At 45.5% G+C, this 19,780-nt stretch overlaps 1 protein-coding gene across 1 annotated transcript in view; it reads right to left on the reverse strand.

The window, feature by feature from the left end:
* The window catches only part of LOC149444173 (B2 bradykinin receptor-like), a 74,617-nt gene extending 55,226 nt beyond the window's left edge, over nt 1–19,391 (reverse strand). The window contains exon 1 of the mRNA XM_089654854.1: nt 19,272–19,391. The gene's annotated coding sequence lies outside the window, so the exon portion shown is untranslated. The remainder of the gene's footprint in view (nt 1–19,271) is intronic.
* Between the last annotated feature and the right edge of the window lie 389 nt (nt 19,392–19,780).

The following is a 19,780-nucleotide window of genomic DNA, read 5'->3' on the forward strand; positions in this document are numbered from 1 at the left end:
AAAATGGAGAGATGGCCCGTATTGCAATCTAATGTTAGGCTTCGTATACAAGACCGGAAAAGTTATAACGTGTCTTCCTGACCTTTTATTGTCTCTCTCATCCGTTACCTGAAGGTCTCATTCACACAAGGCATTTTTGCAGCCACTTTTAGGGGCGTCAGGTGGTTTTTTGTACTACTTTCAAACAGCCCTTCATGTCATCCTGTGTGTCCATCATGTCCATCATGTCATCTTGTGTGTCCATCATGTCATCCTATGTGTCCATCATGTCCATCATGTCATCCTGTGTGTCCATCATGTCATCCTGTGTGTCCATCATGTCATCCTATGTGTCCATCATGTCATCCTGTGTGTCCATCATGTCCATCATGTCATCCTGTGTGTCCATCATGTCGTCCTATGTGTCCATCATGTCATCCTGTGTGTCCATCATGTCCATCATGTCATCCTGTGTGTCCATCATGTCATCCTGTGTGTCCATCATGTCATCCTGTGTGTCCATCATGTCCATCATGTCATCCTATGTGTCCATCATGTCCATCATGTCATCCTATGTGTCCATGTCATCCTGTGTGTCCATGTCCATCATGTCATCCTATGTGTCCATCATGTCATCTTGTGTGTCTGACCAATCAAAGCTACATGAATCATCCGCCCTTACTCAAGATGGCCACAGCCAGCAATGCTAGGAGGGTGTTTTTGAAAGTGATTTCTCAGCAAAATAAAAAATTGAGACATGGATGGATGAGGGTGTTTGCTTTGAATATAAAAAAGGAATTAAATAGCATTTTTGTTTTGTGGAGCTCAGATACAGTGTAGTTCTACTTTTAAGTTTTATGGTTTTGTCCCAGCAGTGTGTTTAGTATGTAGACAGATGAAGTTTTGGAGCCACGTGGAACGACACACACAGATGTTACATATTATCTCCGATGTTGCGGCATGCGGCTGCCATGTCCCCTGCTGCGTCCTCTATGGTAGCCTCATAATGTAGAGATTGTGATTATTTCCTGACCTCGACCCAAAACCCTCCGGGAAATAACAGCCAGCCTGGTTCCCTCATCTCTGGCCGAATTCCAGTTTATACCACAATGTTTGATACAATGCAGAAAAAGTGCTAGATGGACCGTATTGCAATCTATTCAATGTCAGGCTTGCTATACATGACTGGAAAAGTTATAACGTGTCTTCCTGACCTTTTATTGTCTCTCTCATCCGTTACCTGAAGGTCTCATTCACACAGGGAATTTTTGCAGCCACTTTTAGGGGTGTCAGGTGTTTTTTTTTTACTACTTCCAAACAGCCCTTCATGTCATCCTATGTGACCATCATGTCATCCTATGTCTGACCAACAAAATGAATTAATGCCCAAGCGCTTGACGCTTGTAAACGCGGCTAAACGCGCTCTAACGCTAGGCGCGTTTAACACCTGAGCATTAATTAATTTCAATGGCCAGAATAAATTATTATTATGACCAACAAAATGAATTAATGCCCGAGCACTTGACACTTGTAAATGCACCTAAAAGCTTGTAAAGGTGTTAGACACTTTGACAAGCGCCAGGCGATTTTTTTTTGGCGCTGCTGCCAAGAGGAGGAGCGTTTTAAAATGTCCTGTGTGCATGAGGCCTAAATGTAACCTCTTTTACACCTACACACTCCTGCACCTATCCTATAGGCTCCTGACACATGAACATGTTGGGGCGGTAAATCCAAGTGGTTGAGGCACATTTTTAAACCACCTCAGCCGCCTGTAAAGACCCAACAATGGCCACTGGATGGTCAAATGCACATTTCTGCATCTGCTACACAATGCTTTGCAGAGCAGCAACAAATGTTTTTCATTTTGCATTTAGCAGATGATCCTGCCTTCCAATGCAGCCCATAGAAATAAATGGGGCTACGCCACAACAATGTCCAATGGACACCATTGCAGCACCGTGAAGAGTGACCCCCTTTTTCATCTGTTTTTCATGAATTTTTTTATACATTGGCAGTGAAGGGGCCAAGAGCGAGTGTTGAGGCACCAGAAAAAGCATATGTACTGCAACACAGGCGTGATTGCACCCCATAGAAAAAGAATGAAAATCCTCTTGTGCACTGTCCCCGTCAGGCAATTTACATTAACCTCTTGGCGCCGGCCGAACGCAAATGTATGGGCTCCCCGCGTCTGGGCCTAGATGCACATTTGCGTTCAATTAAAAAAAAATATGTGCTGAGAGCTCACACCCTGCGCGCTCCCAGCACACACGTTCGGTACTGATGGAAAGGTCCCGATCTCCTCTTTTGATCGGGACCTTTCCCGATCATGTGAACGCCGTGACAGCGAATCCTGGCGGTCACATGACCCTAAAACCCCGCCCACCTCCCGGCTTCTGGAACCCCTTGAAGGGCTGGGATGCGCCGGTACCAAGGGGTTAAATTGGATGGGTGTTAACAGGGACTGTCACAGAAACCGTCGTAACTTGGGCTCTTGGAGGGCCCCCTTCCCACCGACTATGGACCCAGGACTAAGGAGACCCCCCACTTTGGGTTACACGGCATCTTCTCCCCAAGAGGGTTATATCACCTCCCTGGGTACCTGGCTGGCCATGATTTATACCAGCTCCCCTTTCCATGCAATTAGGGCTGGAGGGACTGTTTCTGGGACCCCTTAGCATACTGTGCATAGTGGAATCCAGAAGCAAAGTGTTATGTGCAGGGGGGAAATTCCAGCATATGTGGGGTAAGAAATGTTATTTTCTACTATAGGCTTCCTGGCATCAACTATTGTTTACTGCAGGTTTAGGTGATAAGCTCCCACTTTGTGTAACCTCTTCCCGTCCTCCCATTCTACATAGACGGCGGCCGGGAAGCAGAACCGATGCGGGCTAACGTTTCTGTATATCAGTCCGCATCAATGGCACCTGCACGGCTCAGAGAGCGCGCACCCTGGAGCCCGGTGATCGGTGTGTTGCCCAGATTTGCATTACAGCTGTGTTCAGGCAATTACATGGTGTTTTACCATGTGACTGCTGTGACCAATCATAGCACTCACATAGTAAACACTGGAACAGTAAAGATCACTTCTCTCTGCTGTCAGTGTGAGAGCAGAAGGAAGCAATCCTGCAGTGTGCGAGTGTACAGCAGCCTGTCAGGTTACTTGTACACTCATAAAACAGAGAGAAGCAGCGCCATCTAAGTGCAGCAATATAAGCAAATCATTTATTTCCACAAAATTGGCAAATCACAATAGTAGTAGTCAAATGAGCTCTTGTCAAACTGGTGTCAGTCACTGTGCAACTCCTCGCCGGTCCTGCTGCAGGCAAGTCTCCAAAGCACTGTCTTTGGCTTTGCTGGTGGTTCCCAGTACTTCCTGGTCCGTGTGGATCCTCAGGGCAGGCGGGAGTGATGTCAGCTCCAGGTACAGCAGCAGTGGGCGTGGCACGTGTTCAGAACATGCATGCTCCTTTATCAGGCCATCAGCTTAGTGCCCCTGTGTCCCTGATCACTGCCCCAGTATTTACATAATAAATAATGCAGGCAGGCCCTGTCAACTGTCCCAGTGTACACAAAACACCCCCATGCCCCAAACCAGTGTCCTGATCACTGCCATGCCCCAAACCAACACCCTGATCACCTCCATATACCAAACCAGCGCTCTAATCACCTCCATACCCCATATCAGCATCCTGATCACCGCCATGCCCTAAACCAACACCCTGATCACTGCCATATGCCATTACAGCACCATGATTACCTCCATACACCATACCAGCATCCTGATCTCCGCTATACCAGCATCCTATTCTCCACCAAACACCATACCAGAATCCTGATCACCGCCATGCCCCATACCAGCATTCTGATCACCGCCATGCCCCATACCAGCATTCTGATCACCGCCATGCCCCATACCAGCATTCTGATCACCACCATGCACCATACCAGCATTCTGATCACCACCATGCACCATACCAGCATTCTGATCACCACCATGCCCCATACCAGCATCCTGATCTCCATCATGCACCATACCAGCATCCTGATCTCCACCATACACCATACCAGCATTCTGATCACCGCCATACCCCATACCAGCATCCTGATCTCCACCATGCACCATACCAGCATCCTGATCACCGCCATACCCCATACCAGCGTCCTGATCACCTCCATGCCCCATACCAGCGTCCTGATCACCTCCATACCCCATACCAGCGTCCTGATCACCTCCATGCCCCATACCAGCGTCCTGATCACCTCCATGCCCCATACCAGCGTCCTGATCATCCTCCATGCCCCATACCAGCGTCCTGATCACCTCCATGCCCCAAACCAGCATTTTGATCACTGCCATACCCCATACCAGCATTCTGATCACCGCCATGCACCATACCAGCGTTCTGATCACCGCCATGCCCCATACCAGCGTTCTGATCACCGCCATGCCCCATACCAGCATTCTGATCACCCCATATGCCATACCCCAAACCAACACCCTGATCACCCCCATGCCCCATACCAGCATCCTGATCACCACCATACCCCAAACCAGCATCCCAATCATTGCCATACCCCATACCAGCATCCCTATCACTGCCATACCCCATACTAACATCCCGATCACTACCATATGCCATACGAGCATCTTGATCACCACCATACCCCATACCAGCATCCTGATCACTGCCATATGCCATACCAGCATCCTGATCACTGCCATACCCCATACCAGCATCCTTATCACCCCCATGCCCCATACCAGTATCCTGATCACCTCCATGCCCCATACCAGCATCCTGATCACCGCCATACCCCAAACCAGCATCCCAATCACTGCCATACCCCATACTAACATCCTGATCACTGCCATATGCCATACGAGCATCTTGATCACCACCATACCCCATACCAGCATCCTGATCTCCACCATACCCCATACCAGCATCCTGATCACTGCCATATGCCATACTAGCATACTGATCACTGCCATATGCCATACCAGCATCCTGATCACTGCCATACCCCATACCAGCATCCTGATCACTGCCATACCCCATACCAGCATCCTTATCACCCCCATGCCCCATACCAGTATCCTGATCACCGCCATGCCCCATACCAGCATCTTGATCTCCGCCATACCCCATACCAGCATCCTGACCACTGCCATATGCCATACCAGCATCCTGATCTCCACCATACCCCATACCAGCATCCTAATCACTGCCATATGCCATACTAGCATACTGATCACTGCCATATGCCATACCAGCGTCCAGCATTTTAGGATCTCAACTGATCAATTTTCAAATATATCCCATAGTTTGTAGGCTCTATAGCTGTCACGCAGACTAAATAATATCAACTGTTTTTGGTTATTTTTACCCCAAAAACGCACCACGCTGCACCTACCCACATATTAAAATACTCAAAACAAAATTAAAAGCTTTGACAAATGATATACTCTACAGGGAAAACTTTGACAAGTAGCCACTTCTTGACACCAAACTATATAAAAGGTTTAGAGCTGATGAGTAATCAGTGACACAGCAGGAAAGACTATAGCCAAACAAAATGTGTCTTGTGGTTTTCAGCGCGAGGTTTTTCACTCTACCATCGCTGCTAAAGCATAAAAATCTTCTGAAGCTCATTTAATAAGGCAATGCAAAGTGGCAATGCAAATACAAGTGCTGTATACCACAGCCACCAATCAGAGTTCAATCGAAGACCCCAGTCACACCAGGTGCGCCTTGGCATGCGATTTGTATGACTTGCAAATCGCATGGCCGCAACGATTTCTAAAGTAGTACATGCACTACTTTTGCTGCGATTTGTATAGACATCTGTGTCACGTCTTGTAAATCGGACCTCAGATCAGCATGTCATCCAACTTTGAAATCGTACGACTTCCCTGTAAGTTGCACGATTTCAAAGTTGGGATCGGATTGACCAGGGTTTAAGGCTCTGTTCACACCAATGCGTTTTTAGTGCTTTTTGCAGAAACGCACTACAGTCCATCTAACATGGTTTCCTATGGAACATACCAACCAGACTTTTTTAAAAGCAAAAAGCTGCATTTTTGCTACAACAGAGTTCAATGGAGAAGCTGCTGAAATGCATGGTGGTGCGTTTTTGCCCCGTTTTTGCAGAGTTTTGCATTTTTATTCTGCCCAGCAACAAAAAATTTCCATTAACAAAAAAAAAAAAAGAGCTGAACAAAACGTGTCAAAAACGAGTGCAGAAAAACGCAAAACAAACTGCGAAAAGCACTGCAAAACGGACAAAAGCAAACTGCATAGGTGTGAACAAAGCCATAGATTTTGTCAGGCTGCTGTCAGCATGGTCAGTTTTCTAGCTGTGCTGGGAACTCCATGTGTTCCCCTGCAGTGATCAGACTTATGCAGACAAGCCCCTCAACAACCCCACTCCAGCACAACCATTCACTGGGAAGACCGGTGTGCTGCTGGTTCTTCTCCCCCAGATATCTGAGTTCCTTATGCAGCTGCTAACAGAGGGTACGTGACCACTTATAAAAAAGGGGAAAAAAGTATTTATAACTTTTTTTTTATATGTAAACACAAATGTTTTGCATTTTTTTTCTATTTGAAATGGAATGGGTTGTTTTACAAGGTGAGGGTTCACATATACTTTAAAACATCAGGGGATATATTTCCTGCCACTTAAAGCGACAGGGGGTATAATTCCTGCTGTGGCTGCTATGCTTTGCTATGCTGCCTCTGCAGCTAAAGGGGGTAGCAGTAGAAGTGGGGTAAAGGCGCCACTCAGCTGCAGAGTTTTACTGCCCCCCAACCATGAACAATCCCTTTAACTGTTTTTGTAGAATTACAAATATCATCAGTCCTATAAGACGTTAGTAGAGATGAAACTCTGGGATTTATGACTGCATTAGGCATACAGTGTTCACTTAATTAAGAGGGCAATAAATCTACAGGCTATAACAGATAAAGAATTACTTTGTACTGCACAGAGGAGGGGGGGGGGGGGTGTTCTGTAATATTGAGGTCTGACTTCAGCCCTTCTACACTGAAGGCCTCACAGTATAACTCCCTCCCTATTGGGGACCCCCTCTTTTTCCAAGCCCTATAGTAGCCGCATGGACTGCCATAGGTATTGTTACGTCACTTGTAGATAACAAGCTTAATAATGACAGCAATGCCAAGCTGCGGGTTCTACAGTGAGCAAAATCCTCTCTTCTATTAATAGAGGTATAGACTCTAGAGAGAGATATTCCCCCTGGTACAAATCATTAGTAAGACCTCATCTGGAATATGCAGTTCAGTTTTGGGCACCAATTCACAAAAAGAACATTGGGGAACTGGAGAAAGTACAGAGAAGGGCAACCAAACTGATAAGAGGCATGGAGGAGATCAGCTATGAGGAAAGATTAGAGGAACTGAATTTATTCTCTACTGAGATGAGGAGATTAAGGGGGGATATGATCTCCATGTATAATACATAAGGGGGGGGGGGGATATGATCTCCATGTATAATACATAAGGGGGGATATGATCTCCATGTATAATACATAAGGGGGGATATGATCTCCATGTATAATACATAAGGGGGGATATGATCTCCATGTATAATACATAAGGGGGGATATGATCTCCATGTATAATACATAAGGGGGGATATGATCTCCATGTATAAATACATAAGGGGGGATATGATCTCCATGTATAATACATAAGGGGGGATATGATCTCCATGTATAAATACATCATTGATTCATATAGTGAACTCGGTGTAGAGCTATTCCCCCTGAGGTCATCACAGAGGACAAGGGGGGCTCTTTACGTCTGGAGGAAAAGAAATTTAATCTCCAAACACGGAAAGGTTTCTTCACAGTGAGAGCTGTGAAAATGTGGAATAGACTCCCTCAAGAATTGATTCTGGCCAGCTCAGTGGATTGCTTTAAAAAAGTCCTGGATTCCTTTTTAGATACACAGAATATAACTGGATATAACATTTATAGGTAAAGTAGATCCAGGGAATATCCGATTGCCTCTCGGGGGATCAGGAAGGAATTTTTTCCCTGCAGAAGCAAATTGGATCATGCTTTTCTGGGTTATTTGCCTTCCTCTGGATCAACTGTGGGTGTAGGATTATAACTTTTTTTTTTTTAATGGTTGAACTGGATGGACTTTTGTCTTTTTTCAGCCAGACTAACTATGTAACTATGTAACTTGTTGCTATGTGCTTAATAGAGTTTGGATTTTTCCTGATGTCCTCTACGGAAGTCTTGCTGTTGACTCTCCCTCCTGTTTTTCTCCCATTTGTTCGGCTTCCAAAAACAGGCAGGGAAGAGATGATGGAGAAGGCAGCTGTGCAGACGTAACAAGGGGAATCGACAGGAAAGGCACTTCTACCCAGAATACGAGCGAGGGGATTCATTACGTTTTCCGTAACACAGACCTGCTGTGTTTTCATAGTGGTTTGTTTATAGAAACCCCGGGAAGCACACCCAAATCCTTCTCTATATTTTAGGCTGTGTTGACCTAGCTGGAAAGAATTTTACAAGAATTCATTTTACAAGAATTCATTTTTTTGGTTTAGCACGTGAAGGAATGAAAATAAAGGGGAAAGTTTCTTATTTTTAAAGCAGAAACCCAGAGAATCAGCTATGGTAAATAAAAAAAATAAATACATATCTGGGAGCTGTATTACCTGCTAAAGGATTTTTATTCCTGTCCATCCAGGCCTACGATTTTCACAGCTCCTCCACACATCACAGCCTGATGATAGGGGGGGAATCAGGAGATGGAGAGATCTGATGATGAGGGAGATCAGGAGATGGAGAGATCTGATGATGAGGAAGATCAGGAGATGGAGAGATCTGATGATGAGGGAGATCAGGAGATGGAGAGATCTGATGGGGGGGGGGGATCTCAGGACATGTAGAGATCTGATGATGGGGGGGATCTCAGGAGATGGAGAGATCTGATGGGGGGGAGGGGGGATCTCAGGACATGTAGAGATCTGATGATGGGGGGGATCTCAGGAGATGGAAAGATCTGATGATGGGGGGATCTCAGGAGATGGAGAGATCTGATGATGGGGGGATCTCAGGAGATGGAGAGATCTGATGATGGGGGGATCTCAGGAGATGGAAAGATCTGATGATGGGGGGATCTCAGGAGATGGAGAGATCTGATGATGGGGAGATCTCAGGAGATGGAAAGATCTGATGATGGGGGAATCTCAGGAGATGGAGAGATCTGATGATGGGGGGATCTCAGGAGATGGAGAGATCTGATGATGGGGGGATCTGAGGAGATGGAGAGATCTGATGATGGGGGGATCTCAGGAGATGGAGAGATCTGATGATGGGGGGGATCTGAGGAGATGGAGAGATCTGATGATGGGGGGGGGGTCTCAAGAGATGGAGAGATCTGATGATGGGGGGGGGGGGGTTCTCAGGGGATGGAGAGATCTGATGATTGGGGGGGGGGGTTCTCAGGAGATGGAGAGATCTGATGTTGGGGGGATCTCAGGAGATGGAGAGGTCCGATGATGGAGGGATCTCAGGAGATGGAGAGATCTGTTGATGGGGGGGATCTCAGGAGGGGGAAAGAAATCTGATGATGTTGGGGGATCTCAGGTGATGGAGAGATTTGATGATGGGGGGGATCTCAGGAGATGAAGAGATCTGATGATGGGCGAGATCAGGAGATGGAGAAATATGATGATTGGGGGGGGGGGGGGGGGTGATGGAAGCAGGAGAAGGTGACATGATCTTCCTCTGCTGCAGTTTCATTTTCTCTTACATGTCCCTCCTCCAGTTGGCTGGAAAGTGACTGGAGTAGCAGCACACTAATGCGCTCATCTCTTTGGCACTCTGCATTTTCCTCCTATCAGCATGCATATTGCATTGCAGGACACCTGATTGCTCCTTGAGCTGCTTTGCCTTCTTAGCTGTACAGTAGACTACAAGAAGCTGACACCAGGTCAAATCCAACTACTTGCATTAAAGTATACCAAACACTTTTTTTTTGAATTTTGGATAGATGGAGAAGGATTGGAGCACCTGTTGGGTGTTTATTGATGTCTATGCCTCCGTTAGGACGATCAGGACTGGATTAATGTAGAGGCTACTAGAGCTGCCGCTCCAGGACCCTACATTAATAGAGGCACAGGCCAGCTGCCCCAAAAGATCAGGGTGTGCACAGAAAGCATTGGGCCAAGCAATGGGGCGTAGCTAAGGGTATGGGGGGGGATTCTAAACCCCCCCTCCTCTAGGGCAGTCACTGACTCCATTACAGTGTTTTTGAAAAGATAGGGTGCCTTGCTCCCATTTTTAATTTTCAGTGGATGGGAACATTGCTTATTTGCAGCTCTGATATCAGCCAATTTCTGATTGGCTGAGTTTGGAACACTGGCAGTCTGTATAATGCTGTTTCCTGCTCCCTTCAGTTTACATCTTTCCATCTACATCTCGGGCCGGCTTGGCTCAGCTCAAGTCCATTGGTCAGGGTGCTGACTGCATGGTGGCATCACGGCAATTGGAGGTTTTTCCACCAATTTGAAATAGATTGCAAGGAGGAACTGGAGATGAGGATCCTGCCTTCGGTGCCCTTGGCCGGCACTGGACAATTTCCTTTTATAGAGGTCAGTGCTGGACAGTTCCATGTCACAGAGAGACTGCTCTGCCATCTACTGAAAAAAGTCTGTAGGGGAGTTACTGGTGTAAAGGAGGAGTAGAAACCCTAAGGTAAGGGGGAACACTGATAATATGAAATCCAGGACTCATAATGTGAAAAAAACATCCTTCACCATCTGTTTAGACCCCTAAAAACCTGCACCATTCAGTATTCTTTTACATGACCCTGATGCTGTTTACAAATAACACTTACCTGTATGGTTGTCCGCACCACCTAGCTTCACAGTTGGAAAGAAAAAGAGAAACCTCTGGCCAACGTATTTTCTGCAGGGCTTTTTCCTGAGAGAATAGGTGCAGGAACTCCCCACCTTTTGAGTCACCACTTGTCTCCGCCCCCTACCCACCGCCAAGCACTGTCCCTTGGTCCCACCCCCTACTTACCTCCCGGTCCCACCCCTTTTACAGAATACAGAACCAAGTATCATTTGGTGGTGCTAAGTAATTTGCATGTAATGTGTTCATGATAACAAGAAAAGCAGTAAAGTACAGTAGATCCCCTGCAGCCAGCAACAATTGTTCCCCCACACAATAGACCCGTTAGCAACAATGGACCCCCCAGAACTAAATACCACCCCAGTAATTATAGACCCCCAATAGCAACAACAGATCTCCCAGCAGCCAGCCTCAATAGGCCCTCCAGCAGCCAGCAACAATAGACCCCCCCTCAATAGAGGATCCCTCCCAGCAATAACCGACCCCCAGCAATAATAGACCTCATGCAAAACTAGTTTCCCATTAGTGGCAATAGATCTCCGAGCAGCCATCATCAATAGACCCTCCAGCAACACCCCAGCACCCTTTGCCATTAGATACACTCAGTGCTGGAGGTGCTGGAATTGTGTTCCCCAACGTTCCCGCTGAAAAAAAGCCCTGATTTTCTGTATCAGGCACACCTCTGCATGTGTTCAATGCCTGGGCCCCAGCTGAGCTCTGGGGTTCCATCTACCAGCCCCTACATCAGAGCATCCTGCACTGTCGTAGGGGCCGGAAAATGGAGCCAGATGGTAGAGGAGGACCAGGTATTTGACACTCCCACCCAGGGCTGCCATTAGAAACGACTGGGCCCCGTACAGCCAATGTAACAGAACCCCCAAATAAACACAATTTACTAAGCTTCAGTTATGAATGAACACAGTGAGTGATCGGTACTTATCACCACTGTGTTCATTCAGGAAAGGAAGGGGCTGGTAAATGTGACATATTCACCGAACCCTACTCCACTCCCCATCCTGAAGAATCCTACTGTGTGCTTTCTGCTGCCGGTGGGAAGTAGAGGGGGGAAGCTGGCAGCACTGCGGGGGGTTGGGAGGGCACACAGGGAGGCTTGGGCAGCATGGGGAAATGTATGGTGTACTGGGAGGGTGCTTTAGAGAGAGCCATACAGGGGATCAGTTCCAGTAATTGCTCCCCCCTGCTTTGCCAATCACCTTCCCTGCCCACATCTGATTCACCTGCAGCCTGTGCCCCCCTGCTGGTCTGGGCCCCATACAGGAGGACCAGTGGTACCCCCTTATGCACAGCCCTGCTCCCATCTTACAATATACACTCAGACTTGGTTCACATCTTTCCGGGTGGTGCTGCTGCGGGACCTTCACAAATACCTGCAGTCGCACCACCCAGACAGAGTAATTTGGGACCCACAGGCGGGTGCCATTAATTTTAATTGCATGCCACCCGCACTGGAAATCGCAGCCGTACTGAGAACCTTGGTTCCTGTGCAGGCTGCGATTTCCCATGTAGTGCAGAGACTTTTTCCCTGCCTGTCCCGGGGCACAGGAGTCAATTGAAATGAATGGGCTCTTGTGCCCACGCAATTCGCGGCCCGCACAGCCGCACATCTATGAACCTGGCCTAACTGTATGTACACACATAGATCAGACACTCCTAGAACTGTGTCTACTGCAGAAAACTTTCATCCAGCAATTTCTCTTCAAAACAGTCAAAAGATCAGCGGTGCAGCTGCAAGTAAGTATGAAGAGCCAAGAGATCCCCCACTTGCCACCACCCCCCCAAAGTTCATTTTGGGCCGCATTGCAACATTAATCTAGAAACTCAAAGACTCAGCAGAAATATGTAATTTCACTTGGAGACAAAACCTGGCTGTACATGGAAACATATTAGTGCACAGTATGGAAGATTGTGTAATAGTAACTATGCATTGCATATGGCGGGCAAACCATCATACTGTGCAACTTGGGGAATTTTTTTTTTTTTGCACATTTTTTTTTACTGATCTTCAGCCCCGATTCACACCGTATGCGTCATTAAAATTGTGCTACTTCAACGCGATGTCAAAGCCGCAGATCATGTGATATCTGTGCGATTACATGCACAGATGTCAATGCAAGTCGCACATGAAATCGCAAAAAAAGCGCAGGAAACATTTTCCATTTCTGTGCAAATCAGAGTCGATTTGATCAGTTCCATAGCCAGCAATAGGGGGCGACTTGTCATGCGACTTTGATCTATCAAGTCACACTGGGTGTGAACCAAGCCTCATGCTTGCTGCATTCACACTTGAGAGATTTGTAGCTTGACGCTCGAAGCTCCAAGAACACTCAAATTTAAAAAAATCAATTGTTCTCTATGGTGCCTGTTCACACCTGATTGCATGAACAGGCACCATAGAGAACAATTTGTTTTTTGGAGCTTCGGGCTTCAAGCTACAAATTGCTCAAGTGTGAATGCAGGGTGATAAAGAATAATTGGTACCAATATTTATGCCTGAAGATATTCTAAAATATTCTCCTGATTAAGTATGTTGTTCAATTGATTATAGTACATAGAGTTTATCACCACACTGAAGTCACATCGGTAGGGGCATGCACCATAATTGTTCTAGGTGTATGAGCAATGTGGGTACTCTGATACATATGCTTTGGAGATGCCCAAAACTATTTTGGTAATTGGCCTCTATATTTGACATGATTAATGACATTATTATTATTATTATACAGTATTTATATAGCGTCAAAAGGTTTGCTCAGCGCTGTACAATATAGTGGGGGACAGAACATGAGACAATACAGTAACAAAACAATACACGAGGGGGTCGAGGGCCCTGCTCTTTGGAGCTTACAATCTAGGAGGGAGGGGATAGTGGTACAGGAGGAAGTGGTGGAGTGGTAGGAGGAGTGGAGGAGATCGGCTGTTAGGTGAGGTTGGGGTAGGCTTCCCTGAAGAAATGGGTTTTCAGGGTGTGCCTAAAGGTGAGGAGGGTAGATGACAGTCTGATGGATTGGGGTATAGCGTTCCAGAGGATGGGGAAGTCCTGGAGAAGTCCTGCAGTCGGGCGTGGGAGGAGGAGACCAAGGAGCTAGAAAGTAGGAGGTATTGTGAGGAGCGAAGAGTACGGGTTCGGTGGTATTTGGGTATCAGGTCGGTGAGGTAGTTTGGGGCAGCGTTATGAATGGCTTTGTATGTCTGTGTTAGTAGTTTGAATTGAATGCGTTGGGCAATCGGGAGCCAGTGGAGGGAATGACAGAGGGGGGGTGGCAGATGCGGAGCGGTTGGTAAGGTGGATGAGTCTGGCCGCTGAGTTCAGGATGGACTAAAGCGGGGATAGCCTGTAATGAGGTAGGCCGGTGAGAAGGGAGTTGCAGTAGTCCAGGCGTGAGATAATAAGGGAGTGAACGAGTTGTTTAGTAGTGTCATTGGCCATATTAGTCTATCTATGGATCCCAAGATTGCACTTTTAAGTATTATATCTGAAGATATGTTGCCCCCGATGTCTAGATTGATGGTCCTATGTTTATGTTTAGCTCAAAAATTATTAATTTAGAAACAGATATCTCCTATTCCACCAACATTTCTTCAATGACAAAATATGGTCCAAAAAACACTTGAAAGAAAAAATTAGGATATCATAGTTACATATTCAGTCTGGCTAAAAAAAGACAAAAGTCCATCCAGTTCAACCATTAAAAAAAAAAGTTATAATCCTACACCCACAGTTGATCCAGAGGAAGGCAAAAAAAATCCAGCAAAGCATGATCCAATTTGCTCCTGCAGGGAAAAAAAATCTCTTCCTGATCCCCCGAGAGGCAATTGGATATTCCCTGGATCAACTTTACCTATAAATGTTAGTATCCAGTTATATTCTGTGTATCCAAGAAACAATCCAGGACTTTTTTTTAAAGCAATCCACTGAGCTGGCCAGAACCAACTCTTGAGGGAGTCTATTCCACATCCTCACAGCTCTTACTGTGAAGAAACCTTTCCGTGTTTGGAGATTACATTTCTTTTCCTCCAGATGTAAAGAGTGCCCCCTTGTCCTCTGCGATGATCTCAGGGTGAATAGCTCTACACCTAGTTCACTATATGAACCAATGATGTATTGTATGTACTAATGTAAGGGTTGTGTACAAAACATCTATAAATTATGGTTCCTCTGACTTGCTGTTTATCGCCGGTTATCTATACCTAAAGCCTCATACACACGATGAGAATGTTGTGCGAATGATTGTCCAGTTTTTTTGCATGCTAGTCCCGTATCGAAAACGAATAGGTTACTAGAGTTATGAAAATTCTCATAAAACAGAATAAAACTTCCCGCATATAACATTTATTGTATTTTATTGTAGCGTATTCTTTCATTTTTGAGCATGCATGGCCTTGGTCACTCATTTTTTTTACGGACAAATACTGATTAAACGAAAATCATTTGTTCTGCTATCTTACAAGAAAAAGGTTTGTGTTTGAATAATTTCACATGAACTGTAATGATCGGCTCTCAAAAACTATGTACTAATGAGCAGATTATGGGTCGATCACCCCCAAAACTTTTTTTTGTCCGATTTTTTTCATCGTGTGGACTAGACTTAATACAGTAGTACCTAGGCACTGCATTAGGTGGACAAACCATCACACTATGCAACCTGGGCAATTTTTTTATACAATTTTTTTTATTGATCTCCAATCATGTGAAATATTAGTAGCAATAATAATGTCTGCAGACATGATAAAATATTCTACTGATTAAGTATGTTCTTACATACCTGGATTGACAAGGGTGCTGGATGCAGAAGACCGTCCAATGCCTGTGTTGTTGGAGGGGAAGTCCACCTTCATTCTAACCAGTGTCCCACTGGGAGTTTAAGGCAACTCTGTGACCACGTTGAAAAACATAGGCCATGAAATAGGAAGACTGATACTTACCTGTCCAGTGGGTGGCAAATCAATTATTTTTGTTCAAGAAATACCTTTGCCAATACTTTTAGGTGTGTTGGCTACAGGGGTGGACTGACAACTCATGGGGCCCCCGGGCAATAGGGGATCATGGGGCCCCTGTGTCCTTGCCCAAACTCAAAAAAGCCTATGAAAAAAGGTACCAGGGACATCTCATGGGGCCTCCTACTGACCCTGGGCCCTCGGGCAGTGCCCGAGTTTCCAAATGGTCAGTCCGCCCCTGGTTGGATAGTGTATCTCTCACCATGTGATGTGGTCCCACCTGCCAGTTGCTATGTTGCAAATTCTGTACGGTCTTAGTGGCTGGCAGGAGGAAGCACAACGCGTGGTGGTGGACATGCTGTCACTTGAACCCACCAGTATCTCTTGAAGAAAAGGACGATTTACCTTCCTATCTGCAGACAGGTAAATATTGATTTTAGTATACAGCCTATCCATGGTTTATGTTTGATTTAACATGGCAACTGGGTTGCATTAAACTTGTTGATGACTAGAAGCTTACCTTAGCCTTTTCAGTATCTATTTGCCATCAGTGAGTCCATCCCACGGCTTCCAATACCATTTCTACGCTGATGACACCCAAATCTATCTCTTTACCCCTCAGCTCTCTCCATCAGTTTCCTCTCTAATTTACTAACAGATATATCAGATTGGATGTCACACCACTTCCTCAAACTCAATATACTCAAAACCGAGCTCATAATATGTCCTCCCCCAGATGACCTTTCCCATGGCTTCTTTGTCAAGATCAACAGCCCAACTATCACATCCCCGCATGCCAAAATACTAGGTGTAATCCTGAACTCTGAACTATCCTTTGGATCCCACATCCAATCAATGTCCAAAGCATGCCGCCTCAACCTCTGCAACATCTCCATAAAACGCCCTTTCCTAACCAATGAAACCACAAAGCTCCTAGCCCACTCCCTGGCCATCTCTCACCTCAACTATTGCAACTCCCCCCTCATTGGATTACCTTTACATAGGCTATCCCCCCTTCATTCCATCATGAATGCTGCTACCAGACTCATCTACCTTACCAGCCATTCAGTTTCTGCTACCCCTCTCTTCCAATCCCTCTACTGGCTGCCACTCAACCAACTAATAAAATTCAAAATACTAAAGAGAACTTACAAAGCCATCCATAACTTGGCCCCCAGCTACATCACCAACCTGGTCTCAAAATACCAACCTAATTGTCCTCTTCGTTCCTCCTAAGACCTCCTGCTCGCTTGCTCCCTCATCACCTCCTCCCATGCTCATCTCCAGGACTTCTCCCGAGCCTCTGCCATCTTCTAGAGCTCCCTACCTAGCCCAATCTGTCCGACTATCTCCTACTGAAAACCCTTCTCTTCGGAGAGGCCTACCCTGCTCCCACCTAACAACTGTATTTCCACTTTCTCCATTAGCTCATCCATCACAGTTATAACCTCTTGTATCTAGTGACCCTCCCTCTAATGAGCAGGGCCCTCTGATTCCTACTGTAATAAATTCTTTTGTAATTGTACTGCCTGCCCTTATGTTGTAAACCGCTGTGTAAACTGTCAGCACTATATAATGTCTGTATAATAATAATAATCCCATAAACCCTTGACTAGATTTCTGCATAGGTTTTCAATTAATTCCTATGTATTTGAAAAAGTATGTTACTGTAAACCATGTTCACTAAGACAATACTTACATTTCACCATGGACTTTTGGCCCACTGGAAGCTGTCCCCACCATGAAAGGGTCCATTGAGTGTGGTTGCCTCCCAGGCCAAATGTCCACTTGTAAGGCCTTATCAATGAAAATATGGGTCCAGTTTTGAGTACCATATTGTAAAAAAGAATGTAATTGTTTAGGATAGGGTTCAAAGACAGACAACTAATTTAACTAAAGGAGTTAACAATCTATTTTACTTTTAAAGCTGAACTCCCAGAAATCTAAAAGTCCTCCCTTGAAGTTGGGGTTGCTCCAAATAAAGCGGTTTTAGTTACCCAATCCTCCATTCCTGCAGTCTCCTCTGGTCCTGGCAGCCTCTTCTCCCCTGCATTCCGGCAGTCTAATGTCCTTTGTCATCATCAAGACCATAGCCCTACATTGGACTTACTGGGGCTGAAGGACAGTCCACTCCTGGAGTCTAGGGAAGTGCCATCTTCCAGGGGAGCAGAGCATCAAGTAAAGCTGGCCATAGATGGATCGAAATCTATCTGGTTCAGCCGGGGCTGGCTGAATTTTGATCAGTGTTTGGCAGTCCCTGTTCGAAAGAAGTCGATCATTAGTGCACCGCAATGCACGGTACACATGTTATAGTGCACTGCAGTGTGATGGGCATTGGGATCTACTGTACAATGCGTTTGGGTGCCATTCACAGCAGAAAGGGTATGTGTATTACCATTTGTTATGGCAGCATGCAATTTTGCATCTTTTGCCACAAAACACAAGTGTGAAAACACCCTCAAGAAAAAAAAAAGATCTTCCAACCACAGCACCACCTGCCTGGAGTTTGCATGTTCTCCCTGTGTCTGCGTGGGTTTCCTCCGGTTTCCTCCCACACTCCAAAGACATGCTGGGAGGTTAATTGGCTCCTGTCTAACTTGGCCCTAGTATATGTATGTATGAATGTGAGTTAGGGACCTTAGATTGTACGCCCATTGAGGGTTAGGAACTGATGTGAATGCACAATATATATGTAAAGAGCTGCGTAAATTGACAGCGCTATATAAGTACCTGAAATAAATAAATCTCTCTTAAAGAGCTATTAAACCCAAAAGCAATCATTTATTAGATTGCAGCTTACTGATTCTTAGATGTGATGGCTGCATTAGTTTTCTTTATTTGGCTTTCTTTCTTTTATTTTCACCTGGTCAACTGGCCAGTAAGTCTGTCGCTGCTTATAAAGTATTATCTGGAATTTGGTTTAGTTTTTAGTTTTGGTTTAGTTTAGTGTATCTAAATCTGCTAGTATATCTAACACTCCCCTCCCCCCAGATTAACAATACTGCTGTCCAATACGGCTGACCTGTGCCCCTTCCTTCAGAGCGGAGGCACTCTAACAAAGGAGGTGTGTTACTGGCCAGAATACCTGGGGGAAAAAAGCCTATAAAAAAGAAAACAAATGCAGCCACCACATCTAATGATTGGTAAGCTGTAATATCTGACATTTTTGGTTTTAGGTGTCAGCATGTAGAGCAGGACAATTCCTAATCTACGAATGTCTTCCAAGTAAGTGACTTAGAAAGCACCGATTCCACTGGACCTTCCAGACAGCCAGGAAATTTGCATTTTCAAGTTGCACAATGGCAGGCTACATTGCCGCTACAGTTAGCTACAATGGAGACAAATCCTGCAACTAAGAAATCATTTTTTAAAAAATGCAATCCATTTTAGTAAATGAAGCTACAGAGAAGGTATAATTCCTGGAATTAGTTTACGATACCTTGACGGCGGTCAGATTCCGGAGCGTCTTCCTCTAAGGAAATGCCTAGGAGTCCTGCATATGTTTGCTGCTGGAGATGTATGTGAGATCCTGTAGTGAGCTGTTATTATTATCAGTCTCCTGGCTGCTGTATAGAGGAGGGATCACAACACAGCTGAGCTGAACAAGATACCGCAATCCCCTCTCCAAAGAATCGTAACACGTCCCAGCCCTTCCGGTTAACAGGTCCTGAGCGTACCCAGCACCACCTTTTTTTCATTAACAAGAATTGCTGGATTTACTCAATGTTTTTTTGTTTTTTTTTTTAAAGTTCCACAATAAATTCCTTATAAGGAAAGCAAAAGTTCTGGATAAATGTTTGGTTATTTAAAGGGGAAAAAAATGCAACTTTGGTGAGCGAAGGTTTTTTTTTTTTTTTTTTATTGCTGTTTAGCTAAAGATGATTTTTGGGTTGACTTTCGCACAGGGGCGGACTGACCATTTGAAAACCCGGGCACTGCCCGAGGGCC

This window comes from Staurois parvus, unplaced genomic scaffold, assembly GCF_062004578.1.
Source record: "Staurois parvus isolate SC_StPar_1 unplaced genomic scaffold, SC_StPar_1.0 ptg000811l, whole genome shotgun sequence".
In the NCBI taxonomy this organism is placed as follows: domain Eukaryota; kingdom Metazoa; phylum Chordata; class Amphibia; order Anura; family Ranidae; genus Staurois; species Staurois parvus.